Source organism: Ixodes scapularis, unplaced genomic scaffold, assembly GCF_016920785.2.
Source record: "Ixodes scapularis isolate PalLabHiFi unplaced genomic scaffold, ASM1692078v2 PGA_scaffold9__187_contigs__length_104089568, whole genome shotgun sequence".
NCBI lineage: Eukaryota > Metazoa > Arthropoda > Arachnida > Ixodida > Ixodidae > Ixodes > Ixodes scapularis.
In genome coordinates this window covers 102,168,118-102,180,459 of record NW_024609884.1, presented here as the reverse complement: position 1 = coordinate 102,180,459, position 12,342 = coordinate 102,168,118, and the positions used below count along the sequence as shown (strand labels likewise).

General features: G+C 44.3%; 1 long non-coding RNA gene across 1 annotated transcript in view; it reads right to left on the bottom strand.

Annotated features, from left to right (window-relative positions):
- Window positions 1-8,180: 8,180 nt before the first annotated feature.
- LOC115318633 overlaps window positions 8,181-12,342 on the bottom strand; it is a 34,157-nt gene continuing 29,995 nt past the window's right edge. Inside the window, exon 3 of the long non-coding RNA XR_005715853.2 lies at window positions 8,181-8,317. This is a non-coding gene — a long non-coding RNA (uncharacterized LOC115318633). The remainder of the gene's footprint in view (window positions 8,318-12,342) is intronic.

Sequence of the window (12,342 nt, the reverse complement as noted above, 5' to 3'; positions counted from 1 at the left end):
AAACATGACTTAGTTTTATGTAATACCAGTCAGAAGTGTGACGGGCACATAACATGGGAAACTGGCAATCTACATTCAACTATAGATTACGTACTCATGTCACACAAAGTATATGGTAAGTTACATGTAATGAAAATAGATGAATAAGCTTCCAAAAGTCTTGGTAGTGATCACAAATGTATTAAGCTGAATTTTGCCAGAGAAGTAAACCCTGAAACTAGACAACATAATTCAACGCAAACTTTCTACAGCGACAAAGAGTTGGAAATAGTTGCTGAAAGAATAGAGGAAGCAGTTTCAGGACAACGGTATACAGATTGGACCTATGAGAGCCTAACCAGGTTTTTTGCTCTGGAACTAGACAAAGTTGAGAGTAAACGAAAGGGGAAGCAGGGACATAGACCAAAATGCTGGTGGGACAAAGAAGTGAAGCAAGCGATACAAAAACGTCAAGAAGCCTCCGAGAACACAGGTATTCCAAGCGCAGTGGGGATTCAGAAACGGAAGTAAAAAGAAAATGGGACACTTTTATAACATATCGCTGAGAGACATCCAGTTTGATCAATGCGAAAATTCAGAGAAAGGGTGAGGAATGGATGAGTAATGTAAGCAAGAAAGATAGAAAGGCAGCTAAGAAGTTTTGGGAGCACTTGAACTCACTCGGTGAAACGACGCAAGCTAGACAGAGGTTCATACTCTCGCATCAGGGAGATCAATTAGAGGGAGAGGATGCGATACAATATATAGGAGCAGTGATGGAGAAGAAATTTCGGGAACGGGTACATGTGGAAGATAGGAGAACCGAAGGAAGTAGCAGTCCAGCTTGTGACGGAAAAAGAGGATGGGAAAAGGCGGAACGAAGTCTTTAGTGGCACGTCGACAGGCACAGATGGATCCCAATCAAGCTGGTGAAGAATTTGGGTCCTAAATCTAAGGCAAAACTAAGGGAGGTAGTGAGCACTATGATAACAAAAGGAAATATTCCAGATGAATGAAGGCTTAGTAGGATGAGTATGATATATAAGGGAAAGGGAGATATTTCTGATATTAGGAATTATCGTCCCAAAACCGTGACACCAGTTATTTACAGCCTGGTGATGCAGATTATAAAGAACAGACTGGAAGGAATGGGTAGATTGCGAGGGCATACTGGGCGAGTTACAGAACGGGTTTCGGAAACAAAAAAGGTTGGAGGACAAAATATTTTGTCTAACGCAGTGTATAGAAATAGCGCAAAAACAAAATAGACCGCTCTGGCTGGCATTTCTGGATATCAAGGGTGCCTATGACGATGTGAACCAAAGGAACCTGTGGGACATACTGGAGAGCTTAAACCTAGATGAAGGACTAACAGCCCTATTAAGGAACATTTACAAAGATAATAAGGTTATTATAACATGGGAAGGAAAGGCGACGGGGAATATAGAGATAAAAGGAGGCCTTAGGCAGGGGTGCCCATTATCGCCTTTGCTGTTTATGTTGTATCCTAGAGGATTGGAGGATAGACTATAGAAGAGTGGGCTTGGATTCGACCTTTGGTATAGTAAGCTAGGCCAAAATATTAAGCAATCCTTACCGGGATCGATGGATGGATGCTGATGATATTGTACTAATGGCTAACAACAGGACAGACATGCAGGAATTAATGAGCATCTGTGGTAAGGAAGTAGAGGAATTAGGTTTAGAATTCAGTAGCGAAAAATCAGCAGTCAAGATTTTTAACAATGATGAAGTTGAGAGGCTGAAAATACAGAATATTACAGTTGAGAGAGCTAGTAAATACAAGTATCTGGGAGTATGGATATGTGATGGTCCAGAATATCTCAGTGAGCATGAAAAGTATATAATAGGTAAGGGCAACAGGAATTACAACAGGTATGAGGTGGTGAGAGATTCGGAAAGGGGTCATGGTGCCTGGTTGACATTTGGAAACGCAGAGCTATGCATAAAATCTGAAGTGCATGCAAGACTATAAATAAAACAGCGCGGAGTAGGTAGGCTGACTTTGGGGGCACATTGCAAAACACCAAACCAGGGTGTACAAGGAGACATGGGTTGGGCGTCTTTTGAGAGCAGGGAAGCGGTGAGCAAGATAGAATTTGAGTATCGGTTGAGGCAAATGGATGGGGACCAATGGGCACGAAAGGTTTTCAGCTATTTATACATGAGGAGCATAGACACAGAGTGGAGACAGCGTACTAAGAAATTAAGAGGAAAGTTTTTAGGCTGTAGTGGAGATACGGAAGAGCAGGTCTTAGTTAAGAAGGAAGTTAAGGCCACAGAAAGAGATCGGTGGCTAGACGGAATGCAGACAAAGACGGCTCTGGAAAATTATAGATTAAACAAAACAGTTATTGCCAAAGAAAGCATTTATGACAATTCTAGGGGAAGCTCATTGTTGTTTGAGGCGAGGACAGGTGTTCTGCAAACCAGAACATACAGAGCGAGGTACCAGGAAATGGATCCAGTGTGCAGTGCTTGTGGAGAGGAGGACGAGACGGCTGAGCACTTGATACTCTACTGTAAAGGGCTTCACCCTATGCCTACCGAAGGCAACATAGATTTAATAAAGTCATTGGGTTTTAGAGACAGCGAAGGAAGAGTGGATTTCAAGACTGTAGAGATTACCAAGCGAAGATTAAGTGAATGGTGGCAGAAAGCGAGAGAAAACTAGGTATCTTCATATTAACTGATGGCAATGGGTTTTCATAGCCCCACTTTCTTTGCAGTGCGGAGTGAATATATATTTGACATTTAAATATTCTAAGCTTAAATGGGGGGGGGGAACAGCTAGGTGGCATAAGCTACCACCCGAGCCAAAAGGCTCAGCCGGATTCATCCATCTATCCATCCGTTGTAAGAGGTTTTAAGGAACCCAGTTTTAAGAGGTCGCAAGAGTGTGAACGGGCCTTTAGAGAACCATGCAGTGAACGGAAAACTTAACAGTTCATGCGTTCTTAGCATTTCATCAGGTTGTCGGCAGGCCTCTTCACGATGTATAATATGTGCATTACTTTGGTATTTGTTAATATTTCTGGAAACAGGTGCCAGCAGGTACGGGCATAGACAATGGTAATTATATTCGTGCATCTGTACAACTTTTTTGTTATTTTATTTTAAAACTTGCTATTTAGTTTTGAAAGAACTTTGTGGTTCCCTTGGCGAAGTTGCAAACATTATATTGGTGCGCTCCAAACCATTCCAAGGTCAGAACTAATGACCAAGGCAACTAAAAAAAAATGTGACAAGAAACAATGTCATTTATTATGTTGTCAAGCTAGGCCTCAGCAAATGTTAGCCAAATCGGGTCCACTAATACCCACCCATGTAGGAGGGTGTCTCTAGTGCCCATGCTTGTTGTTTAATTAGACCTTGAACATGATTCCTTACTACGGAGGGCTTGCATTACGAATGAGTTTTCTAGTTAACGGTGGTGTTCCTGTTAACAAACCATTGTATTAGGTGGGTAGAAAATAAGAGTGAAGAAGTGAACTTTGGTCTTTAATGGCAAATAGGTTCATATGGAATCATTTTTGCTTCAGTGGAGGCTCAAGTATGCACGACACTGAAGGGACTTTCCTTTCAGTCGACGGAGACTAGGGGACCACAAGAGCCAGCGAGGGAAAGAGAACGGGACTTCAACGCATTGCTGCCTGCGTGGCTGTGCCCCGAACCGTGCAGTTTTTGCCGAGGTAAACAATTGGACCATTTGAAAGTTTTGTGGATAAAAAAAAACATGACTCACTTGCATGCCTTGCTGTAAACAATGCAATGCAGCACTCAAATTTGTGAGTTGCAGATAATGTCACGGGTAGGATAGAAAACCTCTACGTTCTCAGAGTTCTGTGGACTAAGGGGCTGCCCAAAGATTACGCAGCAGGATGGCGCCCCGCTACAGAGCACCAGTATATGTCGTACCATAGCCTCCTTTATACTGACAAAACCTGGCAGATTGCCACGAGAAGTAGTCGCTGAAATGGAAAAGGTGGAGTGGCATACAACGGAGAAGAGTCTCGCCGCAGCGGACGCGAAACACGAAAAAAGTATGTTTTGGGTCCTCGCCACTGCAAAAGCTGTGTGCTGACGTCCAGGTTCCCCGAGGAATGGCTCCTTAATGCTCTGTGCTACCAAATCCTCACGCTCCAAATCTGTGACCAGGCACTCTAGGACTCCGTCGTCGAACTGGCAGGCTTTGTGAGTATAGAGGTGCTATGGTCATACTCTAATCCACTTTACTCCTTTTTTTTTTCCAGGGGGAGAGCACCTTTTTGTTTGCATTCTTAAAAAAAGAGGGTTAGAGTGTTATGATTAAATTGGTGCGGACAACCAATAACAAGCTCTATTTGCTGTCGTCAGGGCCTACGCTATTCTTATCAATGCCGATCTTCGCAAAAGAAAACAAGATAGGGGAAGGGACAAGAGCGGAGGAAAGCCGTGGCGTTTGCGTCGTCGATGTAACTACTCATGCTAAAGAAAATTCACATGTAACTATGGTTGTTTAAGATAAATCTGTTTGAAAGGCTGTCTTCGCTATGCGAATCTGTAAACATATATATATTTTTTTTTAAAGCTGGAGACCAAGTGAGATAAGTATCATCTGCTGTCTTCTCAACTCGTTATTTCAATATTTTACTAGGAGTACTTGGCCATGACTTAAAACAAACCAAAGACCAGATTCGGGCTCGTGTTGGAAGGCGGTTCTTTCCTGCCATACTTCAGAAACATTTATCTAAGCAAAGATGATAAACAAATTACTATTAGTTTTAGTGTCCCACCATTTCTGCATGCAAAAGATGCCTATATCGGTACAGCACACGAAAAGTTATAGGATACTTTGTAATGCAGAGATGCATTATTTTGTTACTCAGATAGAAAATTGTGATGATTACTACCTTGTAAAAGGCCTTGTACATGAAGCGTTCCCTCACATGCACACAGATGTTAAAGCAAGCTTTAAGCCCTCTCTAAATTCCATCGTGGCTTACTTTCGTTACAACTAAAAAGGGAGCGCAATAAGACGGAGACGAGAAAGAAAGAAACAAGCGCTCACTACCAACTAGTTTATCCAGAAAAAAAGTCTTCCCTTCCTTCCTTGTCCCTGTCTTAATGTACTCTTTTTTTCATTGCAGCCACAAAGCAGCTTGCCCAGCAAAAGTTTTATAATGCTTTCTTCGACTGTACTAGACACTCTCACTAGATAAGCCCCAGTCTTGCCTAGCACCTAGCTTATGCAGGGTGCTGCAGAACAGGTTCAGATAGACTTGGTACCCTCCCCTCTTTCCTCGGTAGGGACCGTGCCCCTTGTGCTTCAGGTGCTCTCAGTGCACTTACTGATTTATTACTTACGTTCCCTTTGAGCGTTAAATTGATATTCTTTTAAAAGACAAAGTAGGCAATAGCAGCAGCAGCCTCCCCCGCCCCTCCACTCTCTATTGGCGAATTCGCGTGGTTCTTTCTGCGCGCTTTCGAGCGCTCTTTCCAGAGCGCGCGAAATCGGGTGGTTGAAAGAGAGTGCTGTGGCCTGATCGGGTGGTTCATTCCGAGGGCGCCTCTCCCACTCAGAGCGCTCTCTGGCACTCCGTCTGTAGCCGTCGGAGTGCGGAGCGGCGCAGGCGTCACGTGGTAGCTGGACGGTGATCACGTGGTTTTTTTGACGGTGGCCGGCAGTGGTCTGTGGTGGTGTGCGGCGTCCGGCATGGCGGTGATTGATGTGTGGTTCTAAAAAGTGCTTGTGCATTCGACGGTGCGAGGATTACAACGGACGGGACGACATTCGTTTGCGACCGTACCAGGAAAAGCCGACGTGTGAAGTGTTCCCAGTGCTTTCATAACATCGTTCATCTCACGGCGGTGAATCCGCTAAGCCTAACCGACGACGAAACAGCTCGCAGAGCTCGCCGCTGTTTTATTCAAAGTTTTGTGTTGTAAAATAAAGGGAGAGCCGAATATAATGCACTGTGATTTGTGCCACATTGCGATGCTTGCACGATTTTTCGTCGTGGGAAAAATGTGGTTTATTAACCATTTTATATTCGCCCGCTCAGTCGTACGCATGACCGCTATCGCAGCGCGTTCACTGTTGAAAACACGATGAGTTGACATCTTTTTCCAAGCGTTGGCTTTCGTTCCGCTCTGCAAAAATCAATTCGCATACTGTTGTTTTCTGTTTTTTTTACATGCCGATGAGTAAAACAATTTACGTCAAAACCGTTATTTCATCACGTTACGAGCTTAAATTTTGCTCAATCGTCCACCGTACGCTGTAAGATCGTGTTGTTTTTAATTTATTACCAATGTCCAGAAATTTTAATTCCGTGACTGGTCTGAGAATCTCGGAGCGCTCTGAAGCCAGCAGTTGTGATCGGCTGAAAAGGATCCCGAGCACCTCTGGCGGCGAGGAGGGGGCGCTCTTCTGAATCGAGGTCAGAGGGGAGAGGCGACCACCCGAATTCACCCCATCTCTCTCCATGGGAATAATTTTGAATGCAATAATCTGCATTTTTATGGTGTCCATCTGTAACCTGATACATCATCAGGGTGTCTACCAACCTTAAATTCTCAGGGAAATCGTCAAAAAGTTGGCTTCATCGGGGAAAATGACAACTGAAAGTGGACCGGCGATACGGAACAAAGCTTGACGGTTGTGCATGGGCACGACTATGCTGAATAACGTTTCCGAGTTATGATCCTTCGACCCAGAAGTAGTCAGGAAGGTTTTATCAAAATAGTCAAGGTAAATCCTATAAAAGTAAAGGAATTTGAAATCAGTAAATTAGTAGACACCCTGATGCACCGGTTCCACCCTACGAAACACTTCACAATCAAGAGAGAGTTGCGGAAAGTGAAATATAGAAAGGCAGCAATGGGTGTCTGCCTCACTTGCCTTCACTCTGCTGCATGGACTTTCCATCTATGACACTGTGGGTTCTTAACATGCCTTCGACAATTTTACTTTGCTCACCTGCAACTTCGTCTGACTTCCAGAACTTATTTCTTATCATTGGCTTTTTTTCCCCAGGACCCAGCAATGACTTTCGGGAACCCGGCGTTACTTTTCACTGGAAAGCACCCATGGACATCTGGCAGCATGTGCGTTGTCTGCGAGGACCTGTCGATCGGCGTCCTGGACTTTTCAGCAAGAAACTCTCGGGTATTAACCATGTACTGAGCATAGAAAGGTCAGTACGTGGGGGGGAATCGACGAAGCACACTTTTTGTGCTTGAACACCCTCACGGGTAAAAAAAATACAAAGATTTCGGTAAGAGCTGTAAACGTTGTGACAGCACTCGGAGCACATTCCTAGAACAGGGAAAAAGAATTACCAATAACGGCGACTGTTTTAATGTTTTTAATATGTATTTAGTGATATTTCAGCTATAATACAAAAGTTTGTGTGTTCCATTGTGTATCCAAACTTCTGATAGATTTCCTCTTTTTTTTTTTTTTTTGTGCATCTGATGATCTGAGGATCCAAACCCTAAAAGAAGAAACTGCAAAAACAAAAACAAAGCTTTGAAAAAACAGCAAGTAGGCAAACAAAGCTTTTAGGAAACTTGTCATTTTTTTTATTCTATTTAATCCTCAACACCACGCGGGCAAACCAACCCTACTGAAAAAAACCATATGAATTATTCATACGGGTCTTCATATAGCGTTATGGGATACGGGGCATACGGTTGGTACGGGTCATATGGGTCATACGGTTGGTACAGGTCGTACGGGTCATATGGTTGATACGGGTTGGTACGGTTTGTATGGTCCATATGGTTTGTACGGTCCATATGGTTTGTATGGTCTATATGGTTGTTATGGGTGATATTGTTTATGCAGTTCAAATCGTTGATATGATCTATAGGCCAACGCACTATTTACCAACAAGCACTCATGAGGTGTGGGCAAATTCAGTTTCCACACGAGGTGCGAGCACTGCGCGTGCGCAAGAACGACATTCACGTAACGTAAAGCGTCTACACATGCGCCCTAACAGTAGCAGTGCCACCGTAGCGACGTGACGTCAGGGCCGCGTCTTGGTGTATATCGGTCGTATTAACCACATGGTTCACTCGTCAGTGAAACATGAAGTTCAGCAGGGACACACTTTCCTTTTAAAGCCTATGCAAGATAGCAGAAAGTGCATGCACAGAGAAATGCTCAAACTTGGAGAAATTGTGAACACGATTCCACCCGCAGGCTCGTTTATTTGTCCTCCAGTCTCAGTCTTTGAAGCAGCTCGTGCATGTCGATGATGCATTTCTTTGAGGCGAGCTGCATCTGCTTTCCCAGTTGGTCACAAGCTGACACACCTGCGACGGGCATCTGAAAGTCATTTAAACAAAACCAAAAATCATCTAACTTCTGCAACTTTCACAATTTGAAAACAATCAAACATTTATTAAGGCAATACATCACCGCATGACGGAAAATACATAGCATACAACTCCCAATTGCAAAATGTTCTGCCAGCGAAATAACCTCCAAACCCAAATTGTTTCAATTTCCTAAAATAATGAGAGCATAAAAATAAACTCACATGCTGTATGGCATTCGTCTAGCATTTGTAAGAATAGTTCTTTTAGCACTGAAAATTGAGGCATCAAAGTATGTGCCAGAAAACTGAGGAAGAGGAGGATACGGCAGCGCACGGGGAAGTCAGAACGCCAATCTCGGATTGGGATAAAGAGTAGGTAGACGGAAAGCTAGCTGCCTTTGTATCCACCGCATTCGTCGAACGTGTTCGAATGCGAGAACCAAAGGTAGGATGCCAGGCATTTAACCAGGGTGTCTAGCAAAATATTATTTTGAAATTCCCCGACTTTTCCAGATTTTCCCTCACAATTTCAGGTGAAATTCTCTGACCACTTTAGAGGCGGTTAAATATATAAGATGATTACAACATAAGGCATTAAGCACTGTAAGGATCATTTTGCACGGGCTTAATCCAACCTGCATATTCCGAAATATTCAGGTTTGGCCAGTCCACATTAAACGAGTACTTTCTTGCCGCCGACATTGTCAGTGAAGAGCCCAGTTCCGGAAACATGATGAAAACACGGCGCTCCACCACACACGTCAATAACCAAATGGCAGCACAGTCGCCAGATGCATTTTCGGATAATTTTGGCTTAAGGCTTGAATTAAATTAAGGTCTGCGGCTTTTCCCTTTGTTACTAAATCTAGTAACTAACTGGATGTAGCCTTGTGTCGCGCCCTCAATCCAATCCAAGGTTTGGACTGGATTCGTCGGCTGTTCCCTTTGCATCGGGTAGCACAATACGTTGGATGAGCAGAGCCTGTGCTCCGCTTTAAAGACCGACGACCAGTTCGCGCTTTCCACTTTTCACCCGCTTCCTCCTCTCCCTCCTACCCTTTCCACCCACGCCCGCCCCTCTTGGTCCCTTCTTTCCATCCTTCGCTTCCCTCGCCCGAAGGCGTGGAGAGGAGGGTCTTCTGCCTTGCAGAATCTCGAGTCTGTTCGTCGGCCTTTAAGCAGAATTTATTGTAAATTTTTCTGCCCCAAAGTCTTCAAGCCTTTGCTCAGGGCACTCCATGCCATTTCCGGCTCATTTTTCCTGACTGGGCTCGCTTTTTAACCCCTGACAATTCCCCGATTTTTCCCGGCAATTAAAATTTCCCTGACAATACCCGGTTTCCCCGGTACACCCTGCTAATGTTCTAACACGTTCGGTGAGTGCAGGGGAGACAAAGGCTGCCAGCCTTAGGCCTGCCCACTGATCATTCGAATGAGAGCTTGGCATTCTGACGTCCCCGAGTGTCCTTGTACTATCCTCTCCATCAGCTTCTTGGAGCATACTCCTTTCACTTTCTGCCCAAGTTTCCAATGAAAAAGGGTTTTTGGTCTTCAAATAAGCACTATGTCAACTCAGAAAATCTGCACCCTGAACAAGTTCTATGAAAATTCCGTTAAACCCACCTTCTAATCTCTAAAGCCTCGTGTTCAACACCCAAGTAACATTGATATGTTGTAGATATGTTGCGAGAATGTTCCGAATGTTGTGGGAGTGTTGGGAGATTTTGCGCAACAGTCCCCAATATGTTTCTCGCACAACAGTGATTGGCACGACAAACACGCAGCGTTACGCTACTGCTTCGAACGCCATGCTGCCTGGGGAACTGTTTATTAAAAGTCGGAAAAGGCTGAAGGTACAACGTTTGCTAGGAGGCATAATTTAAATGTTGAGCAACTGCGGCGCGCGACATGTTGCTTTAGCAACATGGTATCAGTGTAGTACAGACGCGAAAATCGCAACGTTGTGTAGTGAACTGTTTCCAATATGTTTCTGGCGCGACATTGATCGCCACAACAAGGCACGACGTTAGGCTACTGTTTCGAATTTCATGCTGCCTAGGAAACCGTGTGCTAAAGTTAAAAAAAATTGAAGGTACAACGTTTGCTAGGCGGCATAATTTAAATGTTGCGCAACTGCAGCGCACGACATGTTTCTTATGCAACGTGGTATTACTGTAGTACAGACGCAAACATCGCAACGTTTTTTAGTGAACTGTTTCCAATCTGCTTCTGACGCAACACTGATTGGCACGATAAAGGCGCAGCGTTAGGCTACTGTTTCGAATTCCATGTTGCCTAGGAAACCGTGTGCTAAAAGTCGGAAAAAGGTTAAAGGTACAACGTTTGCTAGGCGGCATAATTTAAGTGCTGCGCAACTGCAGCAGGCGACATGCTGCTTAAGCAACGTGGTATCAGTGTAGTACGGACGTGAAAATCGAAACGTTGTGTAGTGAACTGTTTCCGACCTGTTTCTGGCGCAACATTGATCAGCACGACAAAGACACAGCGTTAGGCTACTGTTTCGAATTTTATGCTGCCTAGGAAACCGTGTGCTAAAAGTCGGAAAAAGGTTGAAGGTACAACGTTTGCTAGACGACATAATTTAAATGTTGCGCCACTGCAGTGCGCGACATGTTGCTTAAGCAACGTGGTACTTATGTAGTACAGACGTGAAAATCACAACGTTGTGTAGTGAACTGTTTCCAATCTGTTTCTGGCGCAACATTGATCGGCACGACATAGGCACAGCGATAGGCTACTGTTTCGAATTCCATGCTGCCTAGGAAACTGTGTGCTAAAAGTCGGGAAAAGGTTGAAGGTACAACGTTTGCTAGGCGGCATAATCTAAACGTTGCGCAACTGCAGCGCACGACATGTTTCTTATGCAACGTGGTATTAATGTAGTACAGACGCAAACATCGCAGCGTTGTGTAGTGAACTGTTTCCAATCTGTTTCTGACGCAACATTGGTCGGCACAACAAAGGCACGGCGTTAGGCTACTGTTTCGAATTCCATGCTGCCTAGGAAACCGTGCGCTAAAAGTCGGAAAAAGGTTGAAGGTACAACGTTTGCTAGGCGGCATAATTTAAATGCTGCGCAACAGCAGCAGGCGACATGCTGCTTAAGCAACGTGGTATCAGTGTAGTACAGACGTGAAAATCGCAACGTTGTGTAGTGAACTGTTTCCGATCTGTTTCTGGCGCAACATTGAATGGCACGACAAAGGCACAGCGTTAGGCTACTGTTTCGAATTCCATGCTGCCTAGGAAACCGTGTGCTAAAAGTCAGAAAAAGGTTGAAGGTACAACGTTTGCTAGGCAGCGTAATTTAAATGTTGCGCAGCTGCAGCGCACGACATGTTTCTTATGCAACGTGGTACCCATGAAGTACAGACCCAAACATCGCAACGTTGTGTAGTGAACTGTTTCCAATTTGTTTCTGATGCAACTTTAATCGACACGACAAAGACACAGCTTAAATCAACTTAAATCCGCTCCTTCACACTGGTGTTCGAAACGCAAATGCTTAGCGGATCCGCCCGTTTTCTTCAACGAATCGCGAGCAATTGCACTGAATCTTTAAGCAAACGCGTCCGCAAACGCGACTCAACCGTCGGTGTCAATGGGCCTGCACGGCTTCGAGCTCCGTGTTGCCTAGGAAACTGTGTACCAACGTCACTATAGAACCACTCTGTTAGGATGCGATGCACCAAGGTCGGGACGCGCTTCCTGAAATCACCGTTGGGGCAAGGTTGTATAAAAACAATATTAATTGTGCTGCAAACCCTTGAAGCTAAATATATTGGAAAAGATCACGCGCACGTCATTTGGTACTAAACTCCAATAAAATTTAGAAGAAGAAAAGCTTTTTCTGTTTGTTTTACTCAAAAACATGCTTTTTGTAAGCTGAAGATGACCACAGTAAAAAAAAAAAAAAAAAAGATTACGAGTGGCAAAACGGTCGTATTTAGCTCGGTATTGGTGGACGCCGGGGGCCCAGGTTTCAGCGGTGAGTTTCCCATCTGAGTGTTCT